Genomic DNA, 23,136 nt, shown 5'->3' on the forward strand with positions numbered 1-23,136 from the left:
GCAGGGGCAAGAATGGTTCTAGGCCACGATTTTGCTCTCCTCCATCCAGGGTCAATAGATTGGTCTGGGTGCATGATTTGATGCAATGAGAGGCATCTTGTGGTGTGGCCTCCTTCATCCCCACAATTGGCATTTGAGGCAGGAGGAGGGTACAGCAATAGCTGCAATTGGCCTTCTGTCTTCTTTCGACTTGGCAGACATGATTGTCTGCTCTCCTAGGGCACACATGCAGCAGCGTGTAGCTCCGTTCGCTGCAGCTTACACTTGTGACACATACATGAACAGATCTGTTCGGCTCTCTGCTGCTCGGCCAGGTTGAGCCTAGGTGTTTTTACCTTTGTTTGAGGGGGTCCAGATTAAACTCTCCAACAAAATGAGATGGATGAGGCAAGTGTTTGGAAAGTTCAGTCTGAATGGGGTATCTCTTCGCAAAGAATTGCGGTGCAAGTGAGACCTGGGCCCTGTAGAAATTGCGGTTTATTCTGCACCTGAAAGAAACCTATCACCAAAGTCAATTTAAAAAATAAAAGGGGTTGCTAGCAATGTTCCCTCTAATTTTTTTCGTCTGTGTGTGGCAGTGTAGTGTCTCTGTGCGCTGCAGCCACGGCTATGTGCGCCAAGAACCAGACCACGCGTGTAGGTGCAGCGCCAAATATCACTTCGAACATTTGATCAAAAAAGTGAAAAGCCGGTGCATTTCCACACATACAGCACCATGTTAAGGGTCTCAAGGCAGGTTTGCTATTTGGATACACACAACATGACATGAATTGGTTATACAGGCAAGTACACTTCGAGTTTATAAAAGCACAAGACTCCAATGGTGGCTGGACCTTAATGTCACCTCAAAAGCAGCCTCTTCATCAAGTTGGACAGTTATGAAAAATATTCTATCTGCAATGTTTTGACCGGCAACCAACTAAAGTTTCAAGATTGGCATTAGAACAGTCAGCATTTCGAGGCCGCTGACCTTGCAGTGTGATTGGTTGTCAGATGTAACGTATCAAAATACGGCATAGTGAGCAAGTATAGAACAATCCTTGTCCTTTACCTGAAGGTGGAAATTGGTCACATGTTATAAAGTGCTTCCTTGCTCAATAAATGAATGAATACATAGGGGGAAAAAAAAATCAGTCCTCAGCCGTGCTCTATTGAAACAAGGCGCGCACCAAGCCCAAAAGCATGACGCGTGCTTTACACGTCGTGCTTTTGGTCTTGATGCATTTCTTTTCTTAATGGAGCATGGCTGCGAGCTGATTGTGGGCATTTGTGAAAGTATTCCTGTTAATTGCAGCACAGTCATGCGCTGCAAGTAACATAAATATTTTTACAATGGCTCACAATCAGCCTGTAGTCGTGCTCATAGCTGCCACGGTTTCAGATTGCCATGTGTGACTTTTTCATAATTTCAATGTAATAATGAGTGACATTTCAATAACTATGAGTGACATTTTCTCGCAAACAGAATCATGCAATGAATATGAGGGAAATATTTAAATATAAGAAATTACACCCTTTTGAGGAACGAGAAACTCTAATATCGTAAAACTGTTGTAATGGTACAGAAATGGAAGGGAACAGTTACTCACAGCTAATCCTTGTGAAAAAAATACAGTTTTGCAAACATGCGTGGGTCATGTAGTTGATAGCTACTATAAAAGGAGTCGTTTTAAGTTCCTCTCTGACAAAGAAATGTGTCCAGGCGCTTTGAAAACCCAAGTTTTGCTTAAAATACAATGCTATTCCTGCTGATAGCGCTTGTATGAGGCCTGCAGACCTTTTCCTCAGACTCCTCTCAGGCGGGATGAGGAGAGAAAGGCCCATTAAGCGGAAGCTGGCACCCCATCTCGGGAAGGTGGGTGAGTGATTGCTTCTTCCACCAGGGTTTGTTCACAGTCCAGACTGCCCCAAAGTTGCTATGGGAGGCCAACAGCCTGCCCTCTGGAAACTGAGCAATGCAGGCGAATGTGTCCCAGTTGGCTGGCGAGCTGTCGTGAGCCCCTGCTTTGCCTAAACCGCCCTCCCTTCCTTTTTGGAGCCAGACTGCAGGTGCGGAGTTTCCGCTTTCGGAGAACAGTGGGGCTCCCTCCCTTCTCTGCCTTGTATGGTACCGGGTCCTGGCAGTGAGTGTCACGGCAGCGCCGGCTCAGCTGCCTTTTCCCTCTGCTTGCTCCAAATTGTGACGTAAAAAAAAAAAACTGCAGCAAAGCACAGCAGTGCAGCATGGCCACAAGAAACGGCAATCTTTGCCTATAAAATTAACATAATTATCTACAAGCAAGCAGGCGCGTGGTGTGCCTATGTAATAATCGGTGGTGAAACAGGCCCGTAATTAATAAATGTATCGTGCCACACTGGCTCTAACAACTTTAATATCATCATACCTGGCTACGTTGGGCATTTCCTGCGTCGAGGGCCGGCGGGAGGCAGTGCTGGCTGGCCTCTGGCAACCCAACTTGGACCCGCACCTAGCATTGAGCAACGACGGCCACCAGGCATGATTGAGGGCCGCGGCTCAGGAACATATATTTGCAAAGAGAGTCAGGAAAGTTTTCTCTGTAGCTACTCCGGTTCGTGGCTCAATAAGCAATTTAGATGTTTGCCGCCAGTTTAGGATGCAAATTTATAATTCAACTGCGTCGGGCGGGCAGCTGCAGCAGGATCCGCTCCATTAAGAAAAGACATGCACGAAAGTCGAAAAAGAATGACGTGTCGTGCTTTTGGACTTGCATTTCTTTTCCTAAAGGAGCGCGGCTGGGGGCCGAGTGTGGGCCATTGTGAACATATTTATGTTAATTGCAGCACAGGACGGTGCCGCAATTAAAGAATATATTTTCACAAAGGGCCACACACAGCCCCGGCTGCGCTCCATTATGAAAGGAATGCAGCAAGCGCAGGAGCCACTGCTTGCAGAGGCTTCCTGCAGACAGGAAATTACCATATTTCGCACCGCATTTCAAAAGCGGCGGCGCGATTGCTTTCCTAACGATGTACTGTGTGTGCGCGCTCCACACACACCACTGCGCGCTCGGGGGAACAGCTTCCGCGCACCTTAGTGGGAACATTGCTAGCATGTGAACCTGCTCAGGGGTGGCTCAAGACATCACGGGGTGCGGACGCAGCTGGAAGGAACGAGTACTTACATCAGATGAGGGATGAGGTCGGCACGGAGGACATTCAAATCAGCGGCGGAGATCCGTGTCCATATCGGACATTAGATCATCCTAAAGGCAGTGTTAGCTTTCATTTCAAAATTTCATAACACCAACTCTGACTTCCTCCATGGCTCTTCGACAAAGTATCGTGGCTCCACAGCGGCAATGTCAGCCCCTTGCCCACAACTAAGTTCGCTTCCATTTTAACCCATTTGCCCGTACCTAAAATGACAGAGCCTGGCCCCGCCTCCCAATCATTTCTACCGTTGCTGTCTGAGTACAATCAGCCTGAGTTATCTCGCCATGGCGGAAGCGGCCGGATCCCTGGGGATGGATTTCCCTCCGCCACCGGCCGGGATCGAATGTTCCGCCCAACTGATGAGGGACTTTATGGCTCGGCACGGGGCCGAGGGCAGGCGGGTGGTACTGGTGACCTCCGGCTGTACCAAAGTGCCCCTGGAGTCCCGCACTGTCAGATTCTAGGATAACTTCAGCAGCGGCTGGCGAGGCGCTGTGTCTGCAGAGAGTTTCTTGGAAGCCGGTTATGCCATGAATTTTCTGCACCGCCAGCGCTACATTAGCCCCTACAGCCGGCGCTTCGCGGCGCTCAGCTGGCTGGATGCGCTGCGGGTGGTGCCGGGGGACGATTGCTGCAGCAGGGTGGAGGCTGAGCAGAGCCTGCTGCCGGGGATCGTGCCGGTCCTGGAGCGCTACCAGCAGGTGCGGCAGGAGGGCACTCTGCTGGCCGTGGACTTCGGCACTCTGTCCGACTACCTGCACTTGCTGTGGGCCGCAGCCGAGGCGCTCAACCCCCTGGGTAACTACGTGCGCTGAATGCCATGTTACACAGTTAGTCTGTTACTGACCCATTCACAATACCACCCGCCTCAGGACACTAAATAACCACCAGCCCTGTGCCAGTCTAGGGGTCCCACTTTTCTGTAAAAGAAAAAAAAAGCACCGGCAGTTTGTTTACGTTTTCCAATTCAGGAACAGCCATGAGTTGGTATGTGAAAAATAATTTGTGTAACAATGTCAGGGTTGTTTTGTAACATTGCAGTTGTCAGTTACCGTTAATTCAACATCATAACTCACGGTACAGTCCTCAACAGCGGGAGGGGGGGGGGCGGACACGGACAGCGGGAGGCAAGTCTGGAACAGAGCAACAGGTCGTTTCGCAATTCGGGGGCGTGTTTGCGTGCTCTCCCCTTCCCATTGGCTGGAAGGTAAAATTCCAGCCAATGGGAAGAGGAGAGGGCGTGACTTAAAAAAAGACACGGAAACGCCCCCGAATCGCGTCAAGGCGGGCCCTGAACTCAGTGACGCTCCTCTCCTCCAATGGCTGGCCAGCATTTACGAGGCCAGCCAATCAAGAAGAGGGGCGTGTTCAGGCCCCCATACTAGTAACAAAAGATTTCGGCTCCGCCTACCCACTGCTTAAGCAGTGGGACGGTAGCCGAAACCTAAAAAGGAATTGGGTATCTGTTTCACAAGCTAATAAGTAAGTTAATGTATATGACTCTCAATACCAGACTATACAAGTGAAGGATTATCAGTGCTAGTCCAAACTTCTGAACAAATTTAGCCAGACCAAACTCATGCAAATCAATAATTCTGCTAGGGCTATATAAAACAATAACATTAGTACTTGATGCTTGGAGATTTCTCTAAGGTGGTCTCTCCTTGACATTAATACACAAATTCAGAATTCATAATACAATTTAAATGGAAAAGTCATGATAAACCTTAGACTCAGGTTTCTAGTTAAATTTTAGTTTGTTAAAAGATTTCAATTAGAGGACATCACATTATTAATTAAAATGTCTTGCCTTAAGAGTGTAGGATAGTTTAGTTAGTTTGGGCTTGCGATAAGGTGACAAAAGATTAAGCGAGTTCAGTAAGTTCATGAACCATGCCAACTAATGTGCAATGTTCCATCGGGAAGGGGTCCAGGTTTGGCGCACACAGTGTATATGCGTGCGTCCTAAAGGATGGAATGCGCATAGTATGCAAAAGAATGTGCATGAACGGAAAGAGTTGCAGGAAAAACAAAACCAGTCTCGGTTTTGTATCCATTCGTCCAACCAACTCCATAACGAACAAAACCACGACGAACACACACCTCATCCACCAGATCAATGTATAATATAGTCTTCTAGTTCTGGGGAGACACCTCTTGTTCACCTCAATTTGTGAGACCACTCAGTCCACTGTCAGTTTATATAAGATGATTGGCATGCAGCATAAAGAAAGAAACATATTATTGAAAGAGGTGGTACCAATCACGTAATTTGTAGGGTCATCCAGAATATCTAAACTTCCAAACAATGATCCTTTAGCAGCAAGAATAAGATTGAGTTCAAGAGAATAGTTACCCATTGCAAATGTTCCCTAAGTATCAATTTTGATGCAGACAGTCCTTCTGAGTGTGTGAGGACTCCTTCTAGGAAGCAGCAGTTTCGTTTCACAGTGTAAATTTGAGAAAAACTCTCAAGAGTATAAGACAATAAAGAAAAGTAAAATGCAGTCCTAGAATAAAGTCAATTTAAGAATATAAAGGATATAAGTAGTGAAATATACATTTCATAATGGTAAATCAATATCCTAATGAGCCATTTCAATTTATAAGCTTTCAGCGATGTTAATAATCTGTTTGCACTGGTTTCATGTAACTATGTCATTTACTGCAATTTCAAAATACTAACATATAAAATGATTCCAAATTATAAACTCTTGATCTCATTTCAACTGTTCTCTACTGGCACACATGTGAAGATTATTATCTGAAGGTTTCATGATATTTACATTCAATATAACTGTCTAACACCACTTTTTGCTTTCCGCATTCTGTTCACAAATTCACATATGCAAAAGATGGATTCAGAACGGAGACCCTTAATATCATAATTAAAGTTATAAAAAAAACATTTGATTTAATTAATTCTTCACACAATTGACTATTTCCAAAAGGATGGTTAGAAATGTTATAATACATAAGTCCATCAATTCATCATTCTATTACACGTTGAAATAATTATGCTAAGGCTGATTAATAAAATATAACCTATATTAATCAAATAAAAATATAATTTCATCTATCCTACAATCATCTACATGTGATTACAATGCAGTAACTAAGTTAACTCGCGTTTATTTCTCATGTCTCTTTAACAAATAGTTGGTTCACGTTTATTCATGTGTTACTTGAAACAAATGTCTCAAAATCAGTTCATGTGTCACGTAAAGTTTTTTGCTGCTTTTGCAACCACTTGATTCCTTACCTCTCATGAGTCATGGCCCCACCCCACACTCAACAATGGTAATAAATAACATAGTGCAGTCAGCACAGCTAGACATATACTAAATACCTTCATTTTATGAAGATGTTGAACTAATAGTAGATATTATGGTGAGACAGCTTGCATTGTTCTGGAGGGAAGTGCACACCATTTAAAAAGCAGAACATATAGATCTTAACACTGTTCTATAGCCCTCAGGTTTAAGCAGAGGTCAAGTACCAGGAAATCATGGTAGCAAATGTGTCGCTGCAGAATGGACAGATGAAATTTCTTAAAGTGGCAAACACATTTGTAAATGTTATGGACTCGATCTGGCAGACCAAAAAAACCACACAAGCTTGTGTTTTTGTGCCTGTGTCAGTAGGATATGCATCATTCCACTCACTCCAAAAAGCGACCTATCTATGAGAAAATACAAATATATTTAGCATTTTTCAGAATTTCACTTAAATGCTCCCTGTTTGTAATATTGTCTCTTACAATTGCCTTCGTGGCCTCTTTAAGCATTTACTTCCTGTCAGGCCAAGGCTTCTCAGTGCAAAACGAAGGTCATTAGGGCGACACTAAGCATGGGCAAATTTTGCGAATTGGCAATTCGCGAATTTACGGATTTGCGAATTGGCAATCCGCAAAATTCGCGAATTTGTGGATTTTTTTATTTTTGCGTGTTTGCGGGTGTTTGCGAGGCGCTTTGCGTATTCGCGGGTGTTTGCGAGGCGCTTTGCAATTTTGCGGGCTTTTTTTTTTGCCTGCTTAATTACTGCCACCCTCTTGTTTTTTATGCCCATCTGCCCTCTGTACCACTTGTTTCTGTGCCCTTCTGCCCTCTGCCCCACACATTTTTTGTCCCCTTCTGCCCACTGTCCCACTTTTGTGCCCTTCTGCCCTCAGTCTCACTTAGAATGGCGCCGGCAAGCTGCCAGCGCCATTCTAAAATAGCTAGAAATAGGTTCAACAGGAAGCACTAATAGATAAAGTAAAGCAGGTGCTCCAGTTGAAGGTCAAATTAAGTTACACAATCATTAATCACCCCAAGTTTGGGGTGATTAATGATTGTGTGACTGAATTTGAGCAGCACCTTCTTTACTTTATCCATTAGAGCTTTCTGTTGAAGCTGACTTCTGTAACTATTTTAGAATGGCTCTGGCAGCTTGCTGGCGCCATTCTAAAAGAGTTACAAAAGTCAGCTTGAACTTTTGACCCAATCCATTCTGTTCGCGGATTTTGCGGGAAATTCGTGAATGTCGCGGATTGCGAATTTACCGAAAATCTGCAAAATCCGCGAGCGGAACCTATTTTCCGCTCATGCTTAGGCGACACAGAGTCATTTACCTAAGTACACTTTTTAACCCCTTGAACGTGACTGGAATTCCCCCTCGGAGTGGGCGAATTCCCTGTACCGCGTACTTTGGCGCTGCTGGGTCCTGCGTATTTTCTCCTGCTCGCCTGTGTCCTAGTCCAGGTCAGATCAGGAAGCAAGCAGTCAGCCTCCCACCCCTAAGCCAATCATGATGCTGCAGTGCAAAATTGTGATTGGTCTGAGCGCCATGACACGGTGCTCAGCCAGGGGCTGGAAGGGTGGGCATGTTCTCCATGCAGGCTGTAATGCAGCTTGCATGGAGAACAGGGCAGTGCTCATGACTGTTTTGGGCAGCCCGAGAGGGCCGACCACACAGTCATTGCACACAGTGTACCCCTCCTCCCCCGCAACTTCCCCCACACCCTAACGCACTGCCTCAGCAGGAGGAAAAAATAAAATGATAATACCGTTCCGTATTATCATTTTATTTTTTCCTTACTTTGCTGCTCCTGGTAGTGGGGCGATGCTCCTCCGCCTTAGCGGAGTAGCCGCCACTGAATCTATGAGATAGCAAGCTTGCAAATACGGGTCATGACCTGTGAGGGTTCATTGTGCTTAAAACTGGTTCAAAATATTGCAATGTAGCACAATTCACCATCCACAACACCCGCCGTTTACAAGAAAGCGCTCGTAGTGTGTGTACTGGAAAATACCCCGTAAAATGTTAACTAGTGACTGTAAATATGTGCATATTTTACAGAACTCTATTTACAATTATACTTTTGAAGAGCGGGCAGATTCTGAATATCACCAGAGGCTACGGATGGTACATTTGGACGAAGCACAGAAGAGTTCCTTTTTATCCCCCATTTATAAATCATAGGAATCTAATTGAAAAGGAGACTGATTTGTATTTAAGTCATATTATGCAAATGGGTGGCCATTGATAGCTGCCGAGTTGAGCTGTTTGGTCGCTGCAGAATAACACGCATTCAGCGCGGTGTTTGATGTGGCGCCAGGTAGCAGGCAATTAAAATGCGTAGAGGAGAAAATGGCGGCGTAAATCAATAATGAATTCTAATCAGAAGAGTTGATATGCTGCGCTCGCACACAGGACACACAGGCTTGTCTGCAGGTTTAAAGTGAGAGTACAAGAAGGCAATTACTTTATATCCCGGCAACCCCTTCGGGCATTACGATGAATTAGGCGAAACATGGTGACTGTAAACAGTAATAGAATCAGCAAGTCGTCAGGTTCGAAACTGTTGCAAGAAAAACACCATACGTGTCAAATGCTGTTTTGTGATTGCCAGCATGTTATGAAGGTTATTGATTTTTGGGTGCATTGACCTCACTTATAATGGTTTGTTTCGACGTGTAATAAATGTAGTTTTCCCACTGAAGGCTGATTTTTCATACCTTTTTTATCATTACTTTTGGACCATTTGTAATCTGCCTTTAACAGTGGTGTGAGTGCATACCCATACCACTGTATGTACACGAGATACACAACGTTTTTGCACTACTCTACATAAAGACAATCTTTTTAGTGCTTTTTGTGCGTGAAATCCAAGCAGCAGTGTATGGCATGCAGAACACTGCATTGTATGCTCTTTGTGTAGCTCTTTGTGAAACGAAAATTTTGGAATGTTACATAAATAGTAAATCAATAGCGACCTAAAGAATATGGCAGGGAAATATTGAGACTTATGAAGAACAAAATTCATGTAAAAAAGATTTTGGGATACCATATGATATTGGCCCCATTAAGCCCACCCAAAACCTAAAAAAAAGGAATATGCGCCACTCATTTGATTGTCGACTAATTAGTTGACTCGTTATCCACCTTTGTATCTGATCCTAAAGCACTCTCAAACAACCTAATAGTGGTTAGTTTTGATTTCCAAACAAACTTTTAAAACGTTGGGTAGATTGGTGGTGGGGAAAATTATAGCAGGGTCATTAACGTTTAGGCGTAGGTGAATTGAACACATCTAGAATAGATGGAACAACACCAAACTTGGCATGCCTAATACAGAAAGCGTATCAAATATAACGTGGTAGGTTGATGTGCTGAAAATCTATCCAACAGATTTTGTGAAAACTCCAAAACAAAGATGGTAATAACAAGGATAGGCAGTGGTAGTTGTGTTTGTGAATCAACATTTATATATAAACTGACCATCTGTAAATGTATGCTATTGCAACAATTGTGCTATCTTTTAGCAATTCTGCAAACGTTGACTTATGGGGCCAAGTGTAGGGAAAGATCCTACACTTTTCTGCTCAGGGCTAGGACACACAAAATAAATAAAAATTTAAAAAACAAAAATATAGGCCTTGTTCCAAAATTCGATGTATGAATTAGGGCAGACTTTTCACAGTTAGAGCAATCACGGACTGGGAAATAGGCTTTGCAGTATAGGGGCCTGTGTTCTGAACCCTACAGCGTGACCATATATTAAACCAGTGTTAGTCCCCACCGGGAAAGACCACCCTGCTAGTATGGAGGCCAGCATTGCTGGGCACGTGTGTTTCCCCTTCTCTGTGCCTGGTATCTGCAGAGTAAGACCAAAGGCCATTTCCTGTGCATTCTAAAAGCAGTTAGGGGTACTTCCATTGATTGCAATTCTTTAGGAGCTTGTAAGATATTATATTAACGCATGTTAGAATGTGCCATTAATAGAGAACTGTAATGTTCTTCAACTACAGTTTTTTTCAGCATTATTTATTAAATTATTATATAAACGAGAACTTATGTGATTTGCACAAAGGTTGTGGCATTTCCTTGCTGCTGCTATGTACAAGGGCATGATCTTCAGCCATTCTCATGTCATTACCTCCTACATTAAATGTTGATTTTACAGTGGATATGCTGGTAGATTATATTGTGCACAGGTCAACTCTGTCAAAAGTAAAGGGAGGGCATTCTCCGATGGCAGGGCCAAGTGTATGTAGTCAGACCCTGTGCACAATATTCCTGCTTGGATCAGTCATGGGGTTTTAGAAATGGGTTGCCTGGTTCCTTGAGGTATGCACCCAGAAGCAAAAGATAACCCGTGCTCATCCTCCGGCAGCTTGGCACAGAGCAGTCAGTCTTATCTACATAGGCAATGTATAAAGTATTTGTGCAACACACTCACACAGTAACCAAATGAATACACTATAAAAAGTCTCCACACAGGTTTATAAAAATAGATTATTATATTCTGAACAAAACAAAGCCAAAAAGTCAATAATGCAATGTATAGAAGTTGAAATATGGAATTTCAAAGGACTAAATGCAGTTAAGTGCTTCGGATCAAGTAGAGCTAAAAAGGTTGCTTTAGGTCACGCTGGACCGGGGCAAAGTAAAGGTTTGTACCAACCACGCTGAAGCTCCGGCCGGCTACAGGACCCACGGAGGCCCCAGTGAAAAAGTACCTTTCGTGGTCGCAAACCACTAGATGTGTCGATGTCGAGGCCAGCCAGTGCAGGACGTGTTAATCTTTTCCACGCAGTGATGGTGATGCGCCAGTTCGGAAGACGGATGCTGAAGTCGAGAGGCATTGAGCAATGCATAAGATTCTGCCATGCAGTTGATGGAATGAGTCGATCTCACCAAGCTGCAGCTGCTGCCATACGCTGTCCAATGCGTTGATCTCTGGAGTAAAAGCTCTGGTTCCGAGGCGGATGTGGTGACTTTACTCCTGCAACGGGGTCTTAGCACTGGTTCTACTATACACAGTCGGTAGATGCATTGACATCCATGTTGCAAGTATCTGGGCCACTTCCAGTGAGCCAGGATCTGGAGCAGGGGTTGATTGAGTCTCAAGCAACAGGAGGCATGCCAACAAGTCCTTGGAGATCAATTGGAGAGAAGGCAGAGTCCAGCTCTCCTTTAGCAGAGTCAGGGAGCAGCAGGCAGCTGCAGATTTATTCAAAATCATACTTTACCAGTCAGGAAGTTTTGTCATTACCATTCCAAACGTATGCAACATAAAAAAAACTGCTCTTCGCTGATCAGTAGTTACAGCTTAAAAGTGTATTAAGGAAGTCCCAATGCTAATGAGAGGAGTAGGCCTCACAGTACTTAAAAATGAAATAGGCTGTTTGTCACTACCAGGACATGCTAAACATACCATTATATGTCCTACCTTCTATTTACACAGCACCCTGCCAATAGGGCTAGCAAGGGCCTACCTCCGGGGATGACTTATCCGCTCTGAAAGGGGTGTTTCAAGCTTCACAAGTAGTTTTAAATGCCAAGTCACAGTGGCAGCAAACTGCACACACAGGCCGCGTAAGACAAGTTTGAAAGGCTACTTTTGTGAGTGACACAATCAGTGCTGCAGCCCACTGGTAGCTTTTAACTTACTGGCCTTGGGTACATGGCATACCACTTTTCAAGGGAATTACACACAAATTAAACATGTCAAACAGGTGTAAACCAAATACACACGTTTAGAGCAGAGCTCACATGCATTTTAGCACTGGTCATCAGTGGTAAAGTGCTCAGAGTCTTAAATCCAACAAGGGTCAGAGTGGGAGGAGGCAAAATGTTTAGGGTCACCCATCAGAGAAAACCAACATGCGGCCATGGTCGTTGTGCAGCATCATTTTATGCATTACCCCTGGAGAAAGATCTGCAGTGAGAATGTGCAGGAACCGACTTGCATCCTTATCATGACAGGCACTTTCAGAGGAAGAACCTTTGATTAATGGAGCAATGGAGTTTGGGTTCAAAGTTGACATTTGGCAGCCAGGAAAGAATGGCCCTGGACATAGATAGCCTGGGAAAAAGTTCAGGCAGCTTCAGGCTAAACATTGTCATTCTGAGGAAGGCTGAATCTAAATGAGCATGATATAAGCCATTGTGACATTACCCGGTTCGAGAAAGTCAAGGTATTTAAAGATATGTGTGTAGGTTCTTAAATGAAGCTCTGCACTGCAACAGTGTTATGAGGTGGGAAGGTGTGATATGTTCTGTGTAGCTCTACATCCAACTCTTACCTGTCAGATGAAGAACCAAAGATGCAAGATACAATTTCTGTGCCGCAGGTGCTCTAAGACTAAACAAACACAATGCAATCCTGCTTCAGACATAATTCAAAAGGAGAAATTCGAAAAACAACTTCCTTAAATAACTTGTTGGGTTACTTGATTGATGATTCTATTGTGGCCTTTTGTACTTAATGCTTATTCCAATTCATTAGATTATTGCATTGTTAAAATGGTCTTCTAACTGGCATTATGCTCTGCAATATTGGACTCATCAAATAGGCCACACAGGAAACTGACCTGGTCTGCTTGCTGATTGACATTTGTCGCAGTAAAAAGCGTATCTCTAGATTTCCAAGAATTTGTGACGCTCAATTCATAAAAGCACGAGCAGGTTCTCGAATCAAGTTCCATAGTTTCACAATGACTAACAGAAAGCTCTTGGGGCTCTTTGCTATCCAATTTTCCGTAATGTTGAAAAAATGAATTTCAATTCCAGTGTGAACAATATTAAGATCCAGTTCCTATGGATGCTGAAGGATACTTATTGCATAGCCACACACTTCTTTTAATATACACCGCCATTTATGACTTCTTATTTGGCTAGTCCTTGTCTTTGAATTAACATGTTTGGTTCTAATTACCACCTCCACCATCATTTTGGGCATCATCTTTTAACATCAAAAAGGTGTGCCTTTCTTAACTGGACAGGCTGAGACCCACACATAAGCCAGGCATAGCTCAGTGGTCCTTCAAGCACTTGACTCAATAGTAAGGCAGGCACACACCTCCTGATTACACGATGAAACAGACGTACAAGTCCTAGAAGGTACATTCATTAAAGCAGGTACTCTGCTAATCAAGATGCCACATTAGGAGGCAATAGATAGTGGTCATAAGTATTTAGTGTTTGATAGCTTGGCATCACTCTTTATTGCTTGTATGATTTTCAAATCCTAAGAAAACCCTTTAGAAGTGGCATTAACTTAGCACAACCAGCAAATAACGTACCCGTTGTTCTATTCTCCCATTTTTTGTTACATTGTGCTCATTGGTCAATATCTTGAGAGGAGTGAAACTGCCCAATAAATCTTAGGCCACAAATCCTGTTACTGTACAACATCACTGAGATGTTTTTTTAAAGAATTGTCTCTGCAGCTTTGTCCCTTCTAGTGAATACTTCAGATAACCTACTATAATTGGGTGTCAGGTGTTGGAGAGAAACAGCTTTGCTTATTGTACTCAAGGTCTTAGGGCCAGATGTACGACCCTACCAATTTGCAAGTCGCAAATTGCGTCGGTTTGCAACTTGCAATTTGTGACTCACAAATAGGAATGTACAACAGTGTCTCAGACATTGTTTGCAATTTCTAATTGGGTCGCAAATGGTGTGCCTCATTAATATTCATGAGGCAGGTGCAATTTGTGACCCCATTAGGAATGACTAGCACTCCCAGGGATGGTGGCCTGCTGGGGTAAGTAGACCAACATGTCTGTGACTGCTTTTTAAATTCAGCTGTTTTGTTTTTTATATGTTGCCCGTTTTCTTTAAAGGAAAATAGGATGCATTTAAAAAAGAAAAATGAAACCTTACTGTTTCATATTTTTAAGAGTAGGCAATGGTCCGTGCCTGCTCTTGCAAAACATTTTCAGTGCGAGTCACAAAGGGGAAGAGGTACCAGGGAACCAAGTCTTGTTTGTGAATGGCTTGCTACCCATTTGAAAGGTTCCAATTGCGGCAGCAAAACAATCTTACATTGAAGTGTGAGTTTATATTAGGAAGGGATGTCCTTGGCACGCCCCTTCCTAATAGCGAGTCGCAAACCCTATTTTGCGAGTCGGTAATAGGTTACTGACTCACAAAATAGGGTAGACCTTTTTTGCTGTCGCAAACGGGCCGATTTCCTGGTTGCGACTGCAAAAAATGGCCGTACATCTGGCCCTTAATGTATCTGGAGAAAGGAGTAATTACGTGCAGTCTGAGATATGAAAAAACTGACTGTTGAAAAACATAAGCAAGTGGAAAGCTTACATTTGTAGTACGTTTTCCAGACTGGTAAAAATAACATCCCTTAAGTGTGCTCTGGAAAATGCATAAACATTTTTGTGCTGCCAAACATAAAAAAAAAGGTTCTTAAAATGAAGTGGGTTTCATGAATGAAACAACTCCATTATCTGGTGTGTCCTTCCCGTGCGGTCGAACAAAGGATTTTGAATGTGTGTGGCTTCAACACAGGGTTCATTTTCCAATTTTATCTTCATTAATGGTTGTTTGTCATGTTAATCAGAAGCATTGCTCTCCTTCTCCTGCCCATCTTCTTGTTCTGGCCACACTGCACTTCAGTTTGATATGTACTTTAATTCAAAATCCTCTAATATCAATGCTACTTTTTCTTCAGCTCTTCCATCTCTTTCTTCCCTTCCTCACACACGATCCTCCTTGTGATCTACTTTGTCATAGTTCAAAGTCGTCTCAGAATCAGATGTTGATTTCTAACTTTGTAGAGCCAAATCTACTGCAGCTCCCTTTGATCCGTTACCCATCCATCCTGGTGAAAACTGTGCGAACTTTGCTAAGGCCGTATCAGATCCCCAAATGTTTTCTCTCCTCTTGGTTCCTCCCTTTGTCTTTTAATGCTGCTGGGGTTTTCCATTACTCAAAAAACCTACCCTAGAACCTAATGATCTTTCTAATGTTTCCCCTGTTTTTCTTCTTCCATTCTTTTCTAAAATCCTAGAATATTTTGTTACTTCATAGCTTGTTTCATTTTTTTCAGACAAATGATCTACTTTCTTTTGTTCAATTTGGCTTCTGATGGATATTCGGCTGAGTGTGTACTTATTTTCATATATAACACTTTACTTCACACTTGTCACAAATAACAGTTCTTAATTCCAATCCTCTATGAACTTTAAGTGAGTTCGACATGGTGGATTACTGTACTCTAATTTGCTCGCTTTCTACCAGGGATTTCCGATACTATTCTTAAATGATTCTAATTATATTTTAGAAACTGATCCATCTCACTTTCCTGCTTATATGATTTCTTTAGCTTTCCTCATCTCTCCCTAGCCTTTACAAGTAAATCTTTGCTGAGGATACACATTCTCTTCCTCTACTGATTCTTTTCGTAATCAGATCACTGCTTGTGTTTCTGTGGTCAAAAACTGGTTCTTATCACATTGCTTAAAATTCAACCCTAAGAAAACTGACACTCTTCTTTCCTGCTTCGTGAACTGTAACCACCCTGCGTCTTATTGACTTTTCTTTAAACACTATTCTGTTTTTCTCTTTACCCTAGTCTAATTTCTCTTTTAAACAGAAAGCATAGCTCATCATTGAGATTTTCTGAACAATTCAGGTCACAGCCAACAGGGCGAAGCGGCACCCGCGGAGCGGGTGCGGCGAGTGGTAGCCTCTGTCCCACAAACAGCAGCAAGGAATCCGGGTGTAGCGCCAACAACAGCGCTATGCAGGCAAAAGTGTCCCGAGGAGCAGTTCAGAGAGAGGAGGTAAAGTACCCTCCTGTGGGCGGTGGGCGGGCCACGGGGAGAGCGGACCGGAAGGTCTTGGAGGTCACGCAGGGACTCCTGGGCAATGGAGTCCCTGCAACGCTCGCAGCCCCGCAGCGCCTCGCTCCCACCACCAGCCTCTGTCCCACGGAGAGGTGTCCAGGTCACAGCCAACAGGGCGAAGCGGCACCCGCGGAGCGGGTGCGGCGAGTGGTAGCCTCTGTCCCACAAACAGCAGCAAGGAATCCGGGTGTAGCGCCAACAACAGCGCTATGCAGGCAAAAGTGTCCCGAGGAGCAGTTCAGAGAGAGGAGGTAAAGTACCCTCCTGTGGGCGGTGGGCGGGCCACGGGGAGAGCGGACCGGAAGGTCTTGGAGGTCACGCAGGGACTCCTGGGCAATGGAGTCCCTGCAACGCTCGCAGCCCCGCAGCGCCTCGCTCCCACCACCAGCCTCTGTCCCACGGAGAGGTGTCCAGGTCACAGCCAACAGGGCGAAGCGGCACCCGCGGAGCGGGTGCGGCGAGTGGTAGCCTCTGTCCCACAAACAGCAGCAAGGAATCCGGGTGTAGCGCCAACAACAGCGCTATGCAGGCAAAAGTGTCCCGAGGAGCAGTTCAGAGAGAGGAGGTAAAGTACCCTCCTGTGGGCGGTGGGCGGGCCACGGGGAGAGCGGACCGGAAGGTCTTGGAGGTCACGCAGGGACTCCTGGGCAATGGAGTCCCTGCAACGCTCGCAGCCCCGCAGCGCCTCGCTCCCACCACCAGCCTCTGTCCCACGGAGAGGTGTCCAGGTCACAGCCAACAGGGCGAAGCGGCACCCGCGGAGCGGGTGCGGCGAGTGGTAGCCTCTGTCCCACAAACAGCAGCAAGGAATCCGGGTGTAGCGCCAACAACAGCGCTATGCAGGCAAAAGTGTCCCGAGGAGCAGTTCAGAGAGAGGAGGTAAAGTACCCTCTTGTGGGCGGTGGGCGGGCCACGGGGAGAGCGGACCGGAAGGTCTTGGAGGTCACGCAGGGACTCCTGGGCAATGGAGTCCCTGCAACGCTCGCAGCCCCGCAGCGCCTCGCTCCCACCACCAGCCTCTGTCCCACGGAGAGGTGTCCAGGTCACAGCCAACAGGGCGAAGCGGCACCCGCGGAGCGGGTGCGGCGAGTGGTAGCCTCTGTCCCACAAACAGCAGCAAGGAATCCGGGTGTAGCGCCAACAACAGCGCTATGCAGGCAAAAGTGTCCCCTGAACAATTCTCATCTGTGGTCAAGAACTGTTGCTTTCATTTGTCTACCAACCATAACATTGAATCCTTCCTTTATTTTTCTTCTCTCAAACTGCTACTTTAATGCATGTTTTTGAAACATGAAATTTTTCTCTTTATTTTATGTTCTTCCTAAATATATTCTTAATCTGATTTATACTCCTGAATCCATCATATATTTTCTCTTGACTATCGTACCTATCCTCATTCTTACTGGGCACAGATTCAGTGTCTTCCGATCAGTAGTCAGCTCAGATTTTATTACCTTTACACTCACTTGCCCCACATTATCTATGCTCATTCATGTCTTCTCACACACCTTCTCACAGTCTTTGTTCTGGTTCACAAATCCGTCTTTGTGACTCCCACTCTCATTGTTCCTTTCAATCGTTTATGCTCCTTATACCAAACATTTCGAACAACCTCTCTTCACTATTCGCTCAGTTCCTAATTTATTTGTCTTCAGGAAACTTTGTAAAGAAAACAGTTGGAAGACTTATCTTCTACTATATATTTTCCATAAATTACCTCACAAACAAGGTATTTCAAGTGTGCATGATCTGAAAGTTGAACTCAATGCTGGAGGAGACTTACTCCAATTCTCCCTTTTTTAAAAATATATAAATAAATATTCACAAATAGGTTGCTGTAACTCTCGACGAAGAACCATATGAGGTTGAAAATGTGCTGAGGAAAGAATATGATACATACACATTTGCACCTTGAAAATTGATAAAGTGTTTCTCAATCATGAATTCGAATATAATTGACCAGAAATTCATATTGAATGTCTTAAAAAGAAACACAAATGTGGCTTCACTCCACTGGGTTGCCCTCAAGCAGAATCTGGAGTGCTGATTTGGAGGATTTGCAAATGTTGCCTGAGACCAAAAATGTTGTGTGTATTTGAAAACATAATTTTATTTGTGGGTGCCCGTATCCATAACCATATTGATAGATATTCAGCAATTTATTTTCATCAGTATATTGATTTCATTGTTAAACTGCATATTTGATTTTGCTGAAAAAGGGTTGACTGATGATAGTATAGTATTTATTGTAACAGTCAGAGTTAGTCATTCATGGTATCTTATGATAAATGGAGGATAGAGAAGATTGGGTGGTGATATATCCCGCTGGGAGTTCCATGGTTTTGTAGTGGGTATTTCCTTCCTGAAAGTGAGAAATAATGAAGTTGTATAAGCTATTTCCTTCTAATTTAGGGCTTACATGTGCAACTGTCTTTATGGGGTGGGCTGCCTTCATTGTAATTAGTACGCCTACTGTGTTTGTTATTGGCAGAATAATTGCTTTAAATCTCACATCGTTACTCAGTTGAGCAGACTACAGATGTTAGCGTTATCTGATCTTAGTGCATCCCAGAGATTCCTTGCTCATTTCTTGTCACAAAATTTGATCTTTTGGAAAGGCATCTTTGGTGTTAGATAAGTCAGTGTTGTATTTTCTACTGTATTGCTTTTAGTGTTTGATTTGACAGGATATTTGTAGGGCATCTTTATTATTTGCATTAACAAGAACACAAAATTCGTTTCTCAAAGTTTAAATGAGGGTTAAACTAGTCTTTTATGGCTTGCCTTAATCATTTTTGTCTGGATACTGGAGTTAGATTATCCATGATGCTAAGAATGGAGGAGTTGTAATTTTCTAGAAGTGGAATATTAGCCTGCTTGTAGTTAAGAAACGTTAGTGCAGTGACTGAGCAATTTACAGTTAATATAAATTTGTTTTTGATGTGCTTGACAAAATCATATTTAAGTGTAAGTTGGGGGTTCACAGTCGGTTTTATGTTGGTGAAAAGGACAATGTAGTGGTCAGCATAGTCAACGTTGCTGGAGTTATTCTCTGTTGTAGTTGGGGGTAAGGTTCAGTGATAGATGAATACGTTTGTTTTCCCTTAAGTATGAGTTCAGCGTAGGTTTAGAGGAGGCCCTATTATAGTCTGAAAGGATTTTATTATTCCCAAGAAGGAGGTAAATGAGGATAGTATTGCGCATATTGTGAGATCAATCAGTTCTTCAATTAAGGTTTAATTATTGTGTTGTAGAATATACAACAGGATGATGCTAATTTGGTATGTCTTTTGTAAAATACCTGTTTTAGGCTTAATGTCTGGCCTTTTATTACCTGATGCTGTTGATTATTTTGACTTTGTGCACATGGTAGGACTCTGCTAACCAGACACCAGTGGATGAGGTCAGACCCCTAAAACATGTTGAAATTGACTATACTGCTGATTGACACATTTAACTTCCCTATAAGTCTCTAGTATGAGGTACAAAACATACCCAGGGCATATAAGTTATATGTCACTAGTGTACTGCAGCACATGTTGTACACCACTAAAGTGGCAACTCAAAGCATGACTTCAGGCCTCCGACCAGTAGCCTGGCTGTGCAGGTTTTAAACAGAAAATTCAAGCCGTCTGCCATACCTTCTGCCAAGCTAGCCAGCCAGGCACCAATCTGATGCAAAGTTAGAATCCCTTAATTATAGACTGCTCTCAAATTAATAGGGTCATTTTCTTATCTGAGGGCTCTTTTCATTCTTCTGTTTTTCTTTCAAAGTATTTTTTGAGCTTCAACTCTCTGATAAACTTATATCGTTTTATTCTAATGTCTACAAAGTTGGGACATATGTATACTTTCAGTCACTTCTTCTCATAACACTTCTTTCATTGTACTTTAGGAGAAGTATATAAAAGGGAAATTAAAGTTGTGATTTTTGGGCCAAAACTAAAAACCAGGTGAGAGTGTGAAATACGAATGTCCAATTTAATTGATCGAAAGCCTTCTCTGCATCCAAGGCAATGCGGTCCAAAGATTAAGATGTTCCCGTTGATTTGAACATAGAAACAAAGAACAAGCAAGTGTTTTCTGAAAGGTATCTGCCTTGAACAAAATAAGAAATGCTACTTTCCCAAAAGGTCAGGGAGAAGCGATTCTAACCTTGAGGCTAGTGCTTTAGACAAGATCTTATAATCTAAATTGAGTCGTGAAATGGGTCTAAAGTTCTTGCAATAATGTGAGTCGTTTCCTTCCTTCGGGATAAGGCTAATGAGAGCATCAAGAAAGGAACCTGATGAAGTGGACGAGTTAGTGAAGGAATGAATCGGATTATACAGTTTCGGGAGAAGTAATTTGAAAAAATGTACATAAAACTCAGCTGTTAAGCTGTCACATCCTGGAGATTTGTCCTTTGTGAGGGAGAGCATTGCAAATTTGAAGTTCTGTTTGTATAATAACTGTTTCTAAAGATGAGAAATCTTTTTGGCGGCGTTGCAGTGATTGTTGTGAGTGAAAGGTGTAATAAGAGTGCTCAATGTGTTTAATTTCCTCAAAACTTTGTTTAGACTGTGACTGAGTAAGCTGTCTTTTCTTAGAAACAAAATTAATGATGAAATCTTGGGCTGTAGCTTTGAATGCATCCCAAACAATATGAAAAGCAGTTTCCTCCATCTGGTAAAGACCAAAAAGCAGAAATGGAGGGTCACATGAAAAGTAGGTGCTGCAAATCTGCTGGTTCAGCTGAACAAGTTTAACAGGTTCCGGGATTCCCATATTAATCTTATGAAGGAATACCAATGTCATCTTGATAGTGTCCAGGTGACCCCACCATGATAAATGGAAAGGATGCCATCTACTAGTCAAGGAGGCTAGTTTATGGATGCAGGGGTCAATATTAATAGAGATGGAAGTGGTGAGCGATTCGATAAATTGGAGGCCAATATATTTAAGTTGGTTAGATTGTTATTAAAAATGAGAGAAATCATGTTTAAGAGAGAATTTGCTTAGGGGTACATTTTCACATTTGTTGGTGTTCAATTTTTATCCAAAAACAGAAGCATAAGAAGAAACCTCTGAAGTGAAAGCAGGCAGTGAGGAGTTAAGTTCAGAAATATATAGCAAGATATTATCAACATATGCAGCTAGTTTAACTTGTTTGGTGTTATGGATGAAACCATGTATGTCAGTGTTTTGCCTTATCTTAGACAAGAACGTTTCTAGATCTAAGTTAAAAAGAAATTGAGAGAAGGGACATCCTTGACGTACATCTCTGTAAAGAGTGAAATCAAAGGAGGACAGACCGTTAACATAGATGACAGCCTTAGGAGAAGTATATAAAAGGGATATTAAAGTTGTGATTTTTGGGCCAAAACCAAACCAGGCGAGAGTGTGAAATACAAATGTCCAATTTAAGTGATCGAAAGCCTTCTCTGCATTCAGGCAATGACCGCCAAAGATTAAGATGTTCCTGTTGATTTGGATATGGTATCAAAGAACAAGCAAGTGTTGTCTGAAAGGTATTTGCCTTGAAAAAAAACAATTGCTCCTTTCCCAAAAGGTAAGGGCGAAGCAATTCTAACCTGGAGGCTAGTGCTTTAGACAAGATCTTATTATCTAAGTTGACTATTTTCTATTTCTATTTTTTGTATTTTATTGCGTGTGGCTGCCCAAGGGCTTCCCAGCGCTAAAAGAGCTCTGACAGTAAACAAGCTGAGCCATTGCCTAATATTTTGTGGGAAAAGCCAGGTTTTCAAATTCTTACTGAAAGCTAATTCGTTTGGGACAGCACGAATTTCCAGTGGGAGGGCATTTCACAACTTAGGTACCAGATCGGTGAAAGATCTACCTTCCCATCTGGCTCTTTTTACTCTGGTAGTTTTGAGGAGCTGTTGCTGGCTGGATCTGAGATGTCCAGAAGGAATGTACCTGGATATCAGGCTTCTCAGTTTTCCCGGCCCAGAATTGTTAATGGCTTTACGAGCGATGCAAAGAGTTTTAAACTTAACTTTAGCCTCAATGGGTGGCCAGTGGAGCTGTTAAAGTGCTTTCTTAGCGGAGATGCAGTTGGGATCTTTAACAAGAGTCCAGCGGCTGCATTCTGTACCACTTGCAGCCTCCTAATGACATATTTAGGTGAACCCAGATAGAGGGAGTTTCCATAGTCCAAACGTGAGATGAGGAGGGATTGTATCACCATTTTCCTCAGCTGCTCAAGGATTACATTCATGATTTTCCTTACCATTTTTATCAGGGAAAAACATATCCCTGAAAGTTTCCTGGATTGACAGTCCAGTGTTAGGGAGTCCTCCAGCCAAATACCAAGGTTTTTTATTGTGGATTTAGCGATAGGAGGATCTCCCTTACATTTGGGCCAATGTATCAGAGGTGAGTGGACACCTGGATCTCCGAGCAACATGAGCTCCGTTTTCCCCCATTCAGCTTAAGACAGCTGTTGGACATCCAACTCACCACTCTCTCCAGACAGATGGGTAGTTGATTGTTACTAGATTCAGAGCCAATAGAAAAGGACACCACTAATTGGGTGGCATCGGCGTATGACACCACCGATATTCCAAATTCCTGTACCAGCTCAGCCAACTGACGGACATAAACATTAAACAAAGTCAGACTGAGGGACGAACCCTGCAGGATGCTAAATGTGGTAGGGAGGTGCTGTGAAGCGCAGTCCCCTTCCATCACCTGGAAAGGTCTATTATCCAGGAAGGAGGCAAGCCACTCCAAGGCTTTTCCCTGAATTCCCACTTCCCACAATCTCACTTTTAAAATAGCATGATCCATAGTGTCAAATGCGACACTGAGATCTAGCAAGAGG

General features: G+C 43.2%; 1 protein-coding gene and 1 pseudogene across 1 annotated transcript in view; both read left to right on the forward strand.

The window, feature by feature from the left end:
- Positions 1-23,136, forward strand: part of SPOCK1 (SPARC (osteonectin), cwcv and kazal like domains proteoglycan 1) — a 2,113,319-nt gene that overhangs the window by 1,613,749 nt on the left and 476,434 nt on the right. The gene's annotated exons all lie outside the window — the stretch shown is intronic.
- LOC147702941 (phosphopantothenate--cysteine ligase pseudogene) lies at positions 3,459-3,989 on the forward strand (annotated as a pseudogene).

This window comes from Lissotriton vulgaris, chromosome 7 (assembly GCF_964263255.1).
Source record: "Lissotriton vulgaris chromosome 7, aLisVul1.2, whole genome shotgun sequence".
Classification (NCBI taxonomy): Eukaryota; Metazoa; Chordata; class Amphibia; order Caudata; family Salamandridae; genus Lissotriton; species Lissotriton vulgaris.